At 43.2% G+C, this 12,767-nt stretch overlaps 1 protein-coding gene across 1 annotated transcript in view; it reads left to right on the top strand.

The window, feature by feature from the left end:
* LOC138674679 (A.superbus venom factor 1-like) overlaps window positions 1-12,767 on the top strand; it is a 372,946-nt gene that overhangs the window by 201,579 nt on the left and 158,600 nt on the right. The gene's annotated exons all lie outside the window — the stretch shown is intronic.

The following is a 12,767-nucleotide window of genomic DNA, read 5'->3' as shown; positions in this document are numbered from 1 at the left end:
GATTTTAGGTAGTTAGCTAGGCAGTTGTTTATTAGTCAGAAAGTTTAGATAACTACTGTCCTGGGTGGCTGTGAAATTGACCTACCAGCAGTTTTTCTTTTTTTGTGTGCCATTACTGAGGTCCACAGACAAAGACAACAGGGCTCAATTCATAGAAGTGTGTTGTGCACTGCTTCTACGGTGCTCTATTCACGAGTATAGCGTTCTAAATCTTACTTTTGCTGAACGTGATACAACTCGCCATATCAGTCCATGTTATTTAGAGGCAGTGAAATTGTTCTATGATTTGACCTGTTGCACAGTAAAAAAAAAAAATTGCAGTTGATAACGTGATACATCACACAATATATTTCGCCTTATAATTTAAAGGCGGTGAAATTGTTCTGGGTGCAGAGCTCTTTTACAGTAAAAAAAAATATTTTTAGCAGTTTCTAACGTGATTCAGCATGCCATATCTCACCATATATCACCTTTAGTGGCGGTGAAAAAATATTTAGAATTGAGTCCTCAGTGGTTGATACCTTTTAATGGCTAACTGAAAAGTGGTAACAAATTGCAAGCTTCCAAGACTATGCATGTCTCTTCATCAGGCATAGACCAATACAAAATCTGAAGAATTGCATATTTATGCCCAACACAGCACAAAAATAATGTCATAGATAAGACAGGTGACGTGAAGCAGAACTATCAATATGGGAGAGTGATAAACAGTTGTGTCCATGAGTGTGAGACTGTTTATCACTCTCCCATAACGGGGTTCAGGTCTGGAGATTGGGCTGCCCATGATAGGGTTTTGATGTGGTGGTCTCTTAATTTTTGCCAAAGTTGTAGGTGAGCCTGAAAAGCTGTTCAGACATTCTATGCCATGGGCATCGGAAGTGTATTCCAAAGATTCACAGACTAAAGAGGAGGAAATTATCTGCACCAATGCCCCAAATTTTTTTAGCTTGGATCCGGGGCAGGACGAAGTAGGGTCTGTGCAGTATCCTGACTCTCATTACCAGATGTTAACCCCCGGGGAGGGAGGTGATCCTGATGAGACTCAGATATCTGAGGCTGTACTGTGCTGTTAGGGCAGGAAGAGGAGGAGGGTGACTCTCAGGGTGAGGAATGTGATGACACAGAGGATGATGATGAGGTTGTAGTTCCTACTTGGTGTGAACACAGAGGCATGCTTCTGAGCAGGTCATCTGAGGAGGTGAAGGAGGAGGAAGACGAGGAGGTTATGTTGTGCTGTACGGCACAGACACAGAGTGATGCAACCACAATGAGCACTGAATCCTCAGCCACAATTGATTGTGGCTGTGGCCAGCAGCGTTTGAGGGTCTGCAGCTCGCAGGGATGTCAAGGGTTGTCTAGCCTGTGCCTTTTTGGCACCACAAAGGATGAGCCAACACACATTATCTGCCAACTTTGCAAAAAAAAACTAAGTAGAGGGAAAAAGTGCAATAATTTCACTACTACATGCATGAACCTTCACATGTCAACCAACATGCGTTACTCTGGCAATCCCACTGTGATAAAATGTGGACCAGCAGACCTCAATAACCATCAGCCACCACATCAACCACATCTGCTGCTTCTTCTGCCAAGTATTGTCACCCAGCTCTTCGACTGAAGAATATCCAATTCTTTACCCGCTTCAGTCAGGCTGAGTGTGAGCCCGCCATCTGCTGTAATGGAAAAGGTACTCCCTCCCTTCTTAGCCCTGCCATGCACCCAAACAGTGGATTTCCTCCACATGCGAGGTATTGTCGTACTCAGGAGAAATTGCACAACATATTTTGTGGCCCATTTTCTCCTGATACCCTTGTGAAAATAAAAAAATTTGGTTCCAAAGTAATTTTTTTCCCTCCACATTGCTTTAGTTCTCGTGAAGCACCTTAAGTGTTAATAAACTTCTTGAATGTGGTTTTGCGGACCTTGAGGGGTGCAGTTTTAAAAAAGGTGTCACTTTTGGGTATTTTCTGTTATATTGATCCCCCAAGCTCACTTCAAATGTGAGGTGCTGCCTAAAAAAAGTGGTTTTGTAAACTTTATTGGAAAAATGATAAATTGCTGGTCAACTTTTAACCCCTATAACGTCCTAACAAAAATAATTATGTTTCCAAAATTTTGCTGATGTAAAGTTGACATGTGGAAAATGTTATTTATTATCTATTTTGTGTGACACCATTTTTGCCGAATTTCAGTTTTTTCATAGTTATATCGTATAAATTTTACCACTAACATGAAGTACAATATGTCACGAAAAAAAAAACAATCTCAGAATCAGTGGGAGACGTTCATAAAGTGACAGTGGTCAGAATTGTAAAAATTGGCTTGGTCATTAAGTACCAAATTGGCTCTGTCACTAAGGGGTTAAAGGTGTTGTGCATGCATTTGTTTTTGCTTCCCATTGACTTCAATGGCGTTCAATGGCGTTCGGTGAATATTCGATGAATAAATCACCGAATATTGCAAAATTGGTGATCGTAATCCGAACCAAACATTGAAATATTTCTCTAATAATGACCTTGTCTGTCTTTTTACCACTACATTTATAAAGGCATAGACATTTCTGGCTCCTTCTTACTAAACTCTCCCCTCTCCAACACGTCCCGAGTCCAACAGCCAGTTTACCCTCAATTCCTTCATCTAAATCATTGATAAAGATGTTGAACAATACAGGGCCCAAAACAGAGCCCTTTTGTACCCCACTTAAGACATTCTTCCAACTGGATGTTTAGCCATTTACGACCACTCTTTGGGTCCGATCACTAAGGCAGTTAGAAATCCACCAAACAGTTGACTTGTCCATTCCATACTTAGTCATTTTTTCAATAAGGATTGTGTGAGATACTTTGTCAAATGCTTTGCTGAAGTCAAGATATACTATATCTTCAGCATTTCCCTGATCCACCCAGTCAGTGATTCTGTCATAGAAGGAAATTAAGTTAGTCTGACATGACTTATTAGTTACAAACCCATGCTGACTCTGTTTAATCACTTCATTCTTATCCAGATACTTACATACATGTTGTTTAATAATTTGTTCAAAGATCTTTCCTGGTATAGAAGTCAGACTCACCGGCCTATAGTTCACTGGGTCCACCTTCTTCCCCTTTTTGAAGATAGGAACAACATTTGCTCTTCTCCAGTCTTCTGGGACTTCTCCTGTTCTCCAAGAATTTTCAAAGATTATGGAGAGTAGTTCAAAAATTTCTTCTGCAACCTCCTTCAGTGACCTGGAGATTTGAATTCATTTATGTTAGCTAAGTGTTTCCTCACTATCTTTCTGTTTATAGATATCCTGGATTCTTCTATTCCCTTATTAGGACCTTGAAAATCGGTTGATGATACATTTCCTTTCTGAGGCTATGTGCACACGTACAGGTTTTTTTGCGCTAAAAACACTATAAAAACTCATTAAAAATGCATACATTATGCATTCTATCATTTAGAATGCATTCTGCATGTTTTGTGCACATAGATGCGTTTTTTTCCGCGAAAAAAACGCATCGCGGTAAAAAAATGAGCATGTTCATTATTTTTGCAGATTTTCTGCGTTTTTCCCGCAATTCTATGCATTTGGGAAAAAACGCACAAAAAACGCACCAAAAACGCGTCAAAAATGCATCAAAAACGTGTCAAAATTGCGGTAAAATCGCGGTGAAAACGCATGCGGATTTCTGGCAGAAATGTTCGTTTTTTGTCAGGAAAATTTCTGCAAGAAATCCTGACGTGTGCACATACCCTGAGAGAAAACAGATGCAAAATAGGAATTTAAAAGTTCGGCCTCCTCAACATTTCTTACCATTTTATCATTTCCATCCTGTAAAAATCCTATAGCATGGGGGACGTGGCTATGTAGCCGAGCGGTGAAGAACACTGTCTGGCTGGAGCTCCTTTGTTCCTGATTTGAATCCTGCAATATACTCACCCAGGAGGGTTCCTTTGGCTGCCGCTGTGTTCCCCTGGATACCTGGAGGCGCCCAGCTTCAGAGGAGGTGTTTGGGGCAGCTCCGGCTGAGTGAGTGCCGGGGAAGCCAGGACGGGCCTTGAAGGAGACGGTGGCCATTTTACCTGCCGCATGTGCTGGCAGTGAAGGACGTGGAGCGGCGGCACTTGGCTCAAGGGGAGTTAGCTGGACGCAGGCGAAGCTCTGTGAGGTATGACAGGGGGACCGCGTGGTGTGAGCCCTGAGAAACGGGCCCTGCGCTCCCCCCATCCTCGGTATAGTGCCTGATAGTTCCAGTGTCTGCTCCCAAATGGATGTATCTCCCTCCGCTCCCGCCATTCAGAGTGTAACTGTGGACACTGTGGTGCCTGGTGAGTGGTTGATCTGCCGAGCACCACACAGAGATTGAGATATAAATTTACTGCATACAAACATTGTTTGGAGGAGGACCCTATATCTCTTGACAGGGCTGCCAATAGGAATTTCAGGGCCCCTGTTGTGAATTCTGTGGCTGAATTCACTCCTGTGGTCACAAGTGGTACTGCAGCTTCTGAGCTTCCTCCCTCAGGTGTTCTGGTGAGCTCGTTAACTGCTTCATTACTTAACTCTGCCTGATGCTGCTATCCTTGCTCCTTGTCAATGTTTCAGTGTTGGATCTGAGCTTCTCCTGATTGTTCCTGTGACCTGCTGCTCTGTATAGCTAAGTGCTTTTTGCTTTTTTGTTGCTTTTTTTCTGTCCAGCTTGTCTTTTGTTTTGCTGGAAGCTCTGAGACGCAAAGGGTGTACCGCCGTGCCGTTAGTTCGGCACGGTGGTTTTTTTTGCCCCCTTTGCGTGGTTTTGCTTTAGGGTTTTTTGTAGACTGCAAAGTTCGCTTTACTGTCCCCGCTCTGTCCTAGAATATCGGGCCCCAGTTTGCTGAATCTATTTCATCCCTACGTTTTGTCTTTTCATCTTACTCACAGTCATTATATGTGGGGGGCTGCCTTTTCCTTTGGGGAATTTCTCTGGGGCAAGTCAGGCCTATTTTTCTATCTTCAGGCTAGCTAGTTTCTTAGGCTGTGCCGAGTTGCCTAGGTAGTTGTTAGGCGCAATCCACAGCCGCTTTTAGTTGTGTTTAGGATAGGATCAGGTGTGCAGTCTACAGAGTTTCCACGTCTCAGAGCTCGTTCTTGTATTTTTGGGTATTTGTCAGATCACTGTGTGCGCTCTGATCGCTAAGCACACTGTGTTTCTGGATTGCCTTCATAACACCTGTCATTAGCAAACATAACAGTACAAGGAGCCTAACTAATGATTCTCAATAGAGGGAAAGAAAAAGTTCTGACATCATTTTTTTTTTTTCTCAGCTCTGTGTTCACTTTTTTTTTTTTCCCCTAGACATTTGGGTGATTCTGGACACAGGTGTGGACATGGATATTCAGAGTCTGTGCTCTTCAATGGATAATCTCGTTATAAATGTACAAAAAATTCAAGATACTATTGATCAGAAATCTATGTTAGAACCAAGAATTCCTATTCCTGATTTGTTTTTTGGAGATAGAACTAAGTTTCTAAGTTTCAAAAATAATTGTAAGCTATTTCTGGCCTTGAAACCTCATTCTTCTGGTAATCCTATTCAACAGGTTTTGATTATTATTTCTTTTTTGCGCGGCGACCCTCAAGACTGGGCATTTTCTCTTGCGCCAGGAGACCCTGCATTGAGTAGTGTCGATGCGTTTTTCCTGGCGCTCGGATTGCTGTACGATGAGCCTAATTCAGTGGATCAGGCTGAGAAAAATTTGCTGGCTTTGTGCCAGGGTCAGGATGATATAGAAGTATATTGTCAGAAATTTAGGAAATGGTCAGTACTCACTCAGTGGAATGAATCTGCGCTGGCAGCTTTGTTCAGAAAGGGTCTCTCTGAGGCTCTTAAGGATGTCATGGTGGGATTTCCTATGCCTGCTGGTTTGAATGAGTCTTTGTCTTTGGCCATTCAGATCGGTCGACGCTTGCGCGAGCATAAATCTGTGCACCATTTGGCGGTACTGCCTGAGGTTAAACCTGAGCCTATGCAGTGCGATAGGACTATGACTAGAGTTGAACGGCAGGAATACAGACGTCTGAATGGTCTGTGTTTCTACTGTGGTGATTTCACTCATGCTATTTCTGATTGTCCTAAGCGCACTAAGCGGTCCGCTAGGTCTGCCGTCATTGGTACAGTACAGTCCAAATTCCTTCTGTCCATTACCTTGATATGCTCTTTGTCGTCGTTTTCTGTCATGGCGTTTGTGGATTCGGGCGCTGCCCTGAATCTGATGGATTTGGATTATGCTAAACGTTGTGGGTTTTTCTTGGAGCCTTTGCGGTGTCCTATTCCATTGAAAGGAATTGATGCTACACCTTTGGCCAAGAATAAACCTCAATACTGGGCCCAGCTGACCATGTGCATGGCTCCTGCACATCAGGAAGTTATTCGCTTTCTGGTGTTGCATAATCTGCATGATGTGGTCGTGTTGGGGTTGCCATGGCTACAAACCCATAATCCAGTATTGGATTGGAATTCCATGTCGGTATCCAGCTGGGGTTGTCAGGGGGTACATGGTGATGTTCCATTTTTGTCGATTTCGTCATCCACCCCTTCTGAGGTCCCAGAGTTCTTGTCTGATTATCAGGATGTATTTGAAGAGCCCAAGTCCGATGCTCTACCTTCGCATAGGGATTGTGATTGTGCTATCAATTTGATTCCTGGTAGTAAATTCCCTAAAGGTCGATTATTTAATTTATCCTTGCCCGAACACGCCGCTATGCGCAGTTATGTGAAGGAATCCCTGGAGAAGGGACATATTCGCCCATCGTCATCACCACTGGGAGCAGGGTTCTTCTTTGTAGCCAAGAAGGATGGTTCGCTGAGACCGTGTATTGATTACCGCCTTCTTAATAAGATCACTGTTAAATTTCAGTATCCCTTGCCATTGTTATCTGACTTGTTTGCTCGGATTAAGGGGGCTAGTTGGTTCACTAAGATAGATCTTCGTGGTGCGTATAATCTGGTGAGAATCAGGCAAGGAGATGAATGGAAAACTGCATTCAATACGCCCGAGGGTCATTTTGAGTATCTAGTGATGCCGTTCGGACTTGCCAATGCTCCATCTGTGTTTCAGTCTTTTATGCATGACATCTTCCGTGAGTATCTGGATAAATTCCTGATTGTTTACTTGGATGACATTTTGATCTTCTCAGATGATTGGGAGTCTCATGTGAAGCAGGTCAGAATGGTTTTTCAGGTCCTGCGTGCTAACTCTTTGTTTGTGAAGGGATCAAAGTGTCTCTTCGGTGTGCAGAAAGTTTCATTTTTGGGGTTCATCTTTACCCCTTCTACTATCGAGATGGATCCAGTTAAGGTCCAAGCCATCCAGGATTGGATTCAGCCGACATCTCTGAAAAGTCTGCAAAAGTTCCTGGGCTTTGCTAATTTTTATCGTCGCTTCATCTGTAATTTTTCTAGCATTGCCAAACCATTGACCGATTTGACCAAGAAGGGTGCTGATTTGGTTAATTGGTCTTCTGCTGCTGTGGAAGCTTTTCAGGAGTTGAAGCGTCGTTTTTGTTCTGCCCCTGTGTTGTGTCAGCCAGATGTTTCTCTTCCGTTCCAGGTCGAGGTTGATGCTTCTGAGATTGGAGCAGGGGCGGTTTTGTCACAGAGAGGTTCTGATTGCTCAGTGATGAAACCATGTGCTTTCTTTTCCAGGAAGTTTTCGCCCGCTGAGCGTAATTATGATGTGGGCAATCGAGAGTTGCTGGCCATGAAGTGGGCATTCGAGGAGTGGCGTCATTGGCTTGAAGGAGCTAAGCATCGCGTGGTGGTATTGACTGATCATAAGAACTTGACTTATCTCGAGTCTGCCAAGCGCTTGAATCCTAGACAGGCCCGTTGGTCGTTATTTTTTGCCCGCTTCGACTTTGTGATTTCGTACCTTCCGGGCTCTAAAAATGTGAAGGCGGATGCTCTGTCTAGGAGTTTTGTGCCCGACTCTCCGGGTTTATCTGAGCCAGCGGGTATCCTCAAGGAAGGAGTCATTGTGTCTGCCATCTCCCCTGATTTGCGGCGGGTGCTGCAAAAAATTTCAGGCGAATAAACCTGATCGTTGTCCAGCAGAGAAACTGTTCGTCCCTGATAGGTGGACTAATAAACTTATCTCTGAACTTCATTGTTCGGTGTTGGCTGGTCATCCTGGAATCTTTGGTACCAGAGAGTTAGTGGCTAGATCCTTCTGGTGGCCATCTCTGTCACGGGATGTACGTACTTTTGTGCAGTCCTGTGGGATTTGTGCTAGGGCTAAGTCCTGCTGTTCTCGTGCCAGTCGGTTGCTTTTGCCCTTGCCGGTCCCAAAGAGGCCTTGGACACATATTTCGCTGGATTTCATTTCTGACCTTCCCGTTTCTCAAAAGATGTCAGTCATTTTGGTGGTCTGTTATCGCTTTTCTAAAATGGTCCATCTGGTGCCCTTGGCTAAATTGCCTTCCTCCTCTGATTTGGTACCTTTGTTCTTTCAGCATGTGGTTCGGTTGCATGGCATTCCTGAGAATATTGTTTCTGACAGAGGTTCCCAGTTTGTTTCAAGGTTTTGGCGAGCCTTTTGTGGTAGGATGGGCATTGACCTATCCTTTTCCTCGGCTTTCCATCCTCAGACTAATGGCCAGACCGAACGAACCAATCAGACCTTGGAAACATATCTGAGATGTTTTGTTTCTGCAGACCAGGATGATTGGGTGTCCTTTTTGCCGTTGGCTGAGTTCGCCCTTAATAATCGGGCCAGCTCGGCTACCTTGGTTTCTCCATTTTTTTGCAATTCTGGGTTCCATCCTCGTTTCTCTTCAGGACAGGTTGAGTCTTCGGACTGTCCTGGTGTGGATTCTGTGGTGGATAGGTTGCAGCAGATCTGGACTCAGGTAGTGGACAATTTGATCTTGTCCCAGGAGAAAGCTCAACTTTTCGCTAATCGCAGACGCCGTGTGGGTCCCCGACTTCGTGTTGGGGATCTGGTTTGGTTATCTTCTCGTCATATTCCTATGAAGGTTTCCTCTCCTAAATTTAAACCTCGTTTTATTGGTCCGTATAGGATTTCTGAGGTTCTCAATCCTGTGTCTTTTCGTTTGACCCTCCCAGACTCCTTTTCCATACATAATGTATTCCATAGGTCGTTGTTGCGGAGATACGTGGCACCTATGGTTCCATCTGTTGAGCCTCCTGCCCCGGTTTTGGTGGAGGGGGAATTGGAGTATATTGTGGAGAAGATTTTGGATTCTCGTGTTTCTAGACGGAAACTCCAGTATCTGGTTAAATGGAAGGGTTATGCTCAGGAAGATAATTCCTGGGTTTTTGCCTCTGATGTTCATGCTTCCGATCTTGTTCGTGCCTTTCATGCGGCTCATCCTGGTCGGCCTGGGGGCTCTGGTGAGGGTTCGGTGACCCCTCCTCAAGGGGGGGGTACTGTTGTGAATTCTGTGGCTGAATTCACTCCTGTGGTCACAAGTGGTACTGCAGCTTCTGAGCTTCCTCCCTCAGGTGTTCTGGTGAGCTCGTTAACTGCTTCATTACTTAACTCCGCCTGATGCTGCTATCCTTGCTCCTTGTCAATGTTTCAGTGTTGGATCTGAGCTTCTCCTGATTGTTCCTGTGACCTGCTGCTCTGTATAGCTAAGTGCTTTTTGCTTTTTTGTTGCTTTTTTTCTGTCCAGCTTGTCTTTTGTTTTGCTGGAAGCTCTGAGACGCAAAGGGTGTACCGCCGTGCCGTTAGTTCGGCACGGTGGTTTTTTTTGCCCCCTTTGCGTGGTTTTGCTTTAGGGTTTTTTGTAGACTGCAAAGTTCGCTTTACTGTCCTCGCTCTGTCCTAGAATATCGGGCCCCAGTTTGCTGAATCTATTTCATCCCTACGTTTTGTCTTTTCATCTTACTCACAGTCATTATATGTGGGGGGCTGCCTTTTCCTTTGGGGAATTTCTCTGGGGCAAGTCAGGCCTATTTTTCTATCTTCAGGCTAGCTAGTTTCTTAGGCTGTGCCGAGTTGCCTAGGTAGTTGTTAGGCGCAATCCACAGCCGCTTTTAGTTGTGTTTAGGATAGGATCAGGTGTGCAGTCTACAGAGTTTCCACGTCTCAGAGCTCGTTCTTGTATTTTTGGGTATTTGTCAGATCACTGTGTGCGCTCTGATCGCTAAGCACACTGTGTTTCTGGATTGCCTTCATAACACCTGTCATTAGCAAACATAACAGGCCCCATACTGACAAAATTTTCGTGGCCCCCTTGAGACTCCACCCAGGTTCCGCCCCAGTTCCGCCTCCACCCTAGCTCTGCCTCCACCTCGCGAACTTTCCACTGTCCCTCCGCCCTTTCTTTGAAACACTCCACTTCTGCACCACATCCTCACCAATCACACATTAACACCATATCACACACATAGCCATCAGCTTTTGTTTTGACCAAAAGATTTTTTAAGCCTGCCACCACAAGGTAGGCTCTATTGGCAGGGCCCTACTCTACTCTAACCTATTAAACAGTTAACTTTTTTTTTTGGCTATATTTTAATTATTTTTCTTCAAGGGAATGTGTCACATACATTTTTAAACTATATGACATCAGACTTATATATATATATATATATATACATATACACTGTATATATTATATATATCTGTATTTCTGATTGCAGATTATTGTATTCTGTACATTTATGGAAGCTGCTCTATCGCCTGTTTAGAGATAACTTCTTGCTAAGTTGATAAATATATCAAGCTCGGTGCATGGACCGGCCGTGTGTCTCCTGACCTGAACTCAACACAGACCGATAGCCCCAGTTCAAAAATTAAACTGCCATAATAATAATAAAGATGTTTCCCAATCATATGTACCCACTTGCATCAATAATTTCCCACCCCCCTTCCAAACTCCAACCAAAACTTATAAGTTACTAGATTATCCTGAGCTGCTACCTGATGATATAATTGGGCATTTGGTTTTGCAGCAGGTCAGGATCATCCAGTAGCTCACACATTGCTGTTGGGGAGGAGGAAGGTCAGGGGGAAGGTATGACCATATCATACAATCACGTACTGATATGGTGGACAAAACGAATGTATGGACTTGTTATTTACTCACACAGCTGAAGTTGCGCCCACACCACCCAGTCAAGAATAATGGTCATCTCAGCCTGCCCACCTCTGCCACCTCAGCCTGCCAACCAAATAAATAAACATGAAAGGTGTATATTATTGCATATATAATCACTGGTTATACTCTACCAAAAATTAACTATAAATTATAGAAATTAAATACACCTCAAAACTTAACTGATTATATATATATATATATATATATATATATATATATATATATATATATGTAAATTAAAAAGGAGTCAAGAGTATTTATTTTACTCACTTTTATAGCAGTAATAATTCCAAAACTCTTTAGGCAATGTTCCCATGGTCAGTAATAGCTACAGGAAAGTAGACCCCCTAAGGAACTTATCTAGATGTGTGGTGAGCACTTTGATCACCCAATTGCTTGACAGAAATTTATAATGTAGAGCCATGAAGATAAAAAATCTTATTTTTTCAAAAAAATGATTTTTTTCCCCAATTTTTTTATTTAACGAAGGCTAACAGGAGAAATTTGACCCCAAATGTTGTTGTGCCATTTGTCCTGAGTACGCTGACACCCCATATGCCGGAGTAAACCCCTGTTAGGGTGCATGGCAGAGCTTGGAAGGGAAGGAGCACTGTTTGACTTTTTTAATGCAGAATTGGCTGGAATTGAGATCGGACGCCATGTCGCGTTTGGAGAGCCCCTGATGTGCCTAAACAGTGGAAACACCCCAATTATAACTGAAACCCTAATCCAAACACACCCCTAACCATAGCCCCAACCCCAACTATAGCCCCAACTCTTATCCTAATGGGAAGGTGGAAATAAATACATTTTTCTTATTTTATTATTTTTCCCTAATTAAGCGGGTGATAAAAAGGGGTTTGGTCTACTATTTTTAGTGGGTTTTTATGTTTGGCAGCTGTCACATGCTAAAAGATCGCTTTTTATTGCAAAAAATAATTTTTGCGTCTCCACATTTTGAGAGCTATAATTTTCCCATATTTTAGTCCACAGAGTCATGTGAGGTTTTCTTTTTGCGGGACAAGTTGACGTTTTTATTGGTAACATTTTCAGGCACATGACATTTTTTGATCACTTTTTATTCCAATTTTTGGGAGGCAGAATGAACAAAAACCAGCTATTCATGAATTTCTTTTAGGTGGGGCGTTTATACCGTTCCACATGTGGTAAAATTGATAAAGCAGTTGTATTCTTTGGGTCAGTACGATTACAGCGATACGTCATTTATATCACATTTTTATGTTTTGGCGCTTTTATACAATAAAAACTATTTTATAGAAAAAAATAATTATTTTTGCATCACTTTATTCTGAGGACTAAAACTTTTTTATTTTTCCAGTGATGGAGCTGTATGGGGGCTTGTTTTTTGTGGCACAAGATGACGTTTTCAGCAGTACCATGTTTATTTATATACGTCTTTTGGATCACTTGAAACCAGGGATTCAAGCTTCAGGAGGCTAATTTGCATATTCCAGGTGCCTTCTGGGAGAAGCGAAGTCTCCCTAAGCTAGAAGATCGTTGGGTACAGCCGGGACCAGCTGCTTCGAAAGCATCACCAAACCAGGGATTCAAGCTTCAGGAGGCTAATTTGCATATTCCAGGTGCCTTCTGGGAGAAGCGAAGTCTCCCTAAGCTAGAAGATCGTTGGGTACAGCCGGGACCAGCTGCTTCGAAAGCATC

This window comes from Ranitomeya imitator, chromosome 4, assembly GCF_032444005.1.
Source record: "Ranitomeya imitator isolate aRanImi1 chromosome 4, aRanImi1.pri, whole genome shotgun sequence".
In the NCBI taxonomy this organism is placed as follows: domain Eukaryota; kingdom Metazoa; phylum Chordata; class Amphibia; order Anura; family Dendrobatidae; genus Ranitomeya; species Ranitomeya imitator.
The sequence above is the reverse complement of the archived record's forward strand: the minus strand, read 5'-3'. Positions and strand labels throughout refer to the sequence as shown.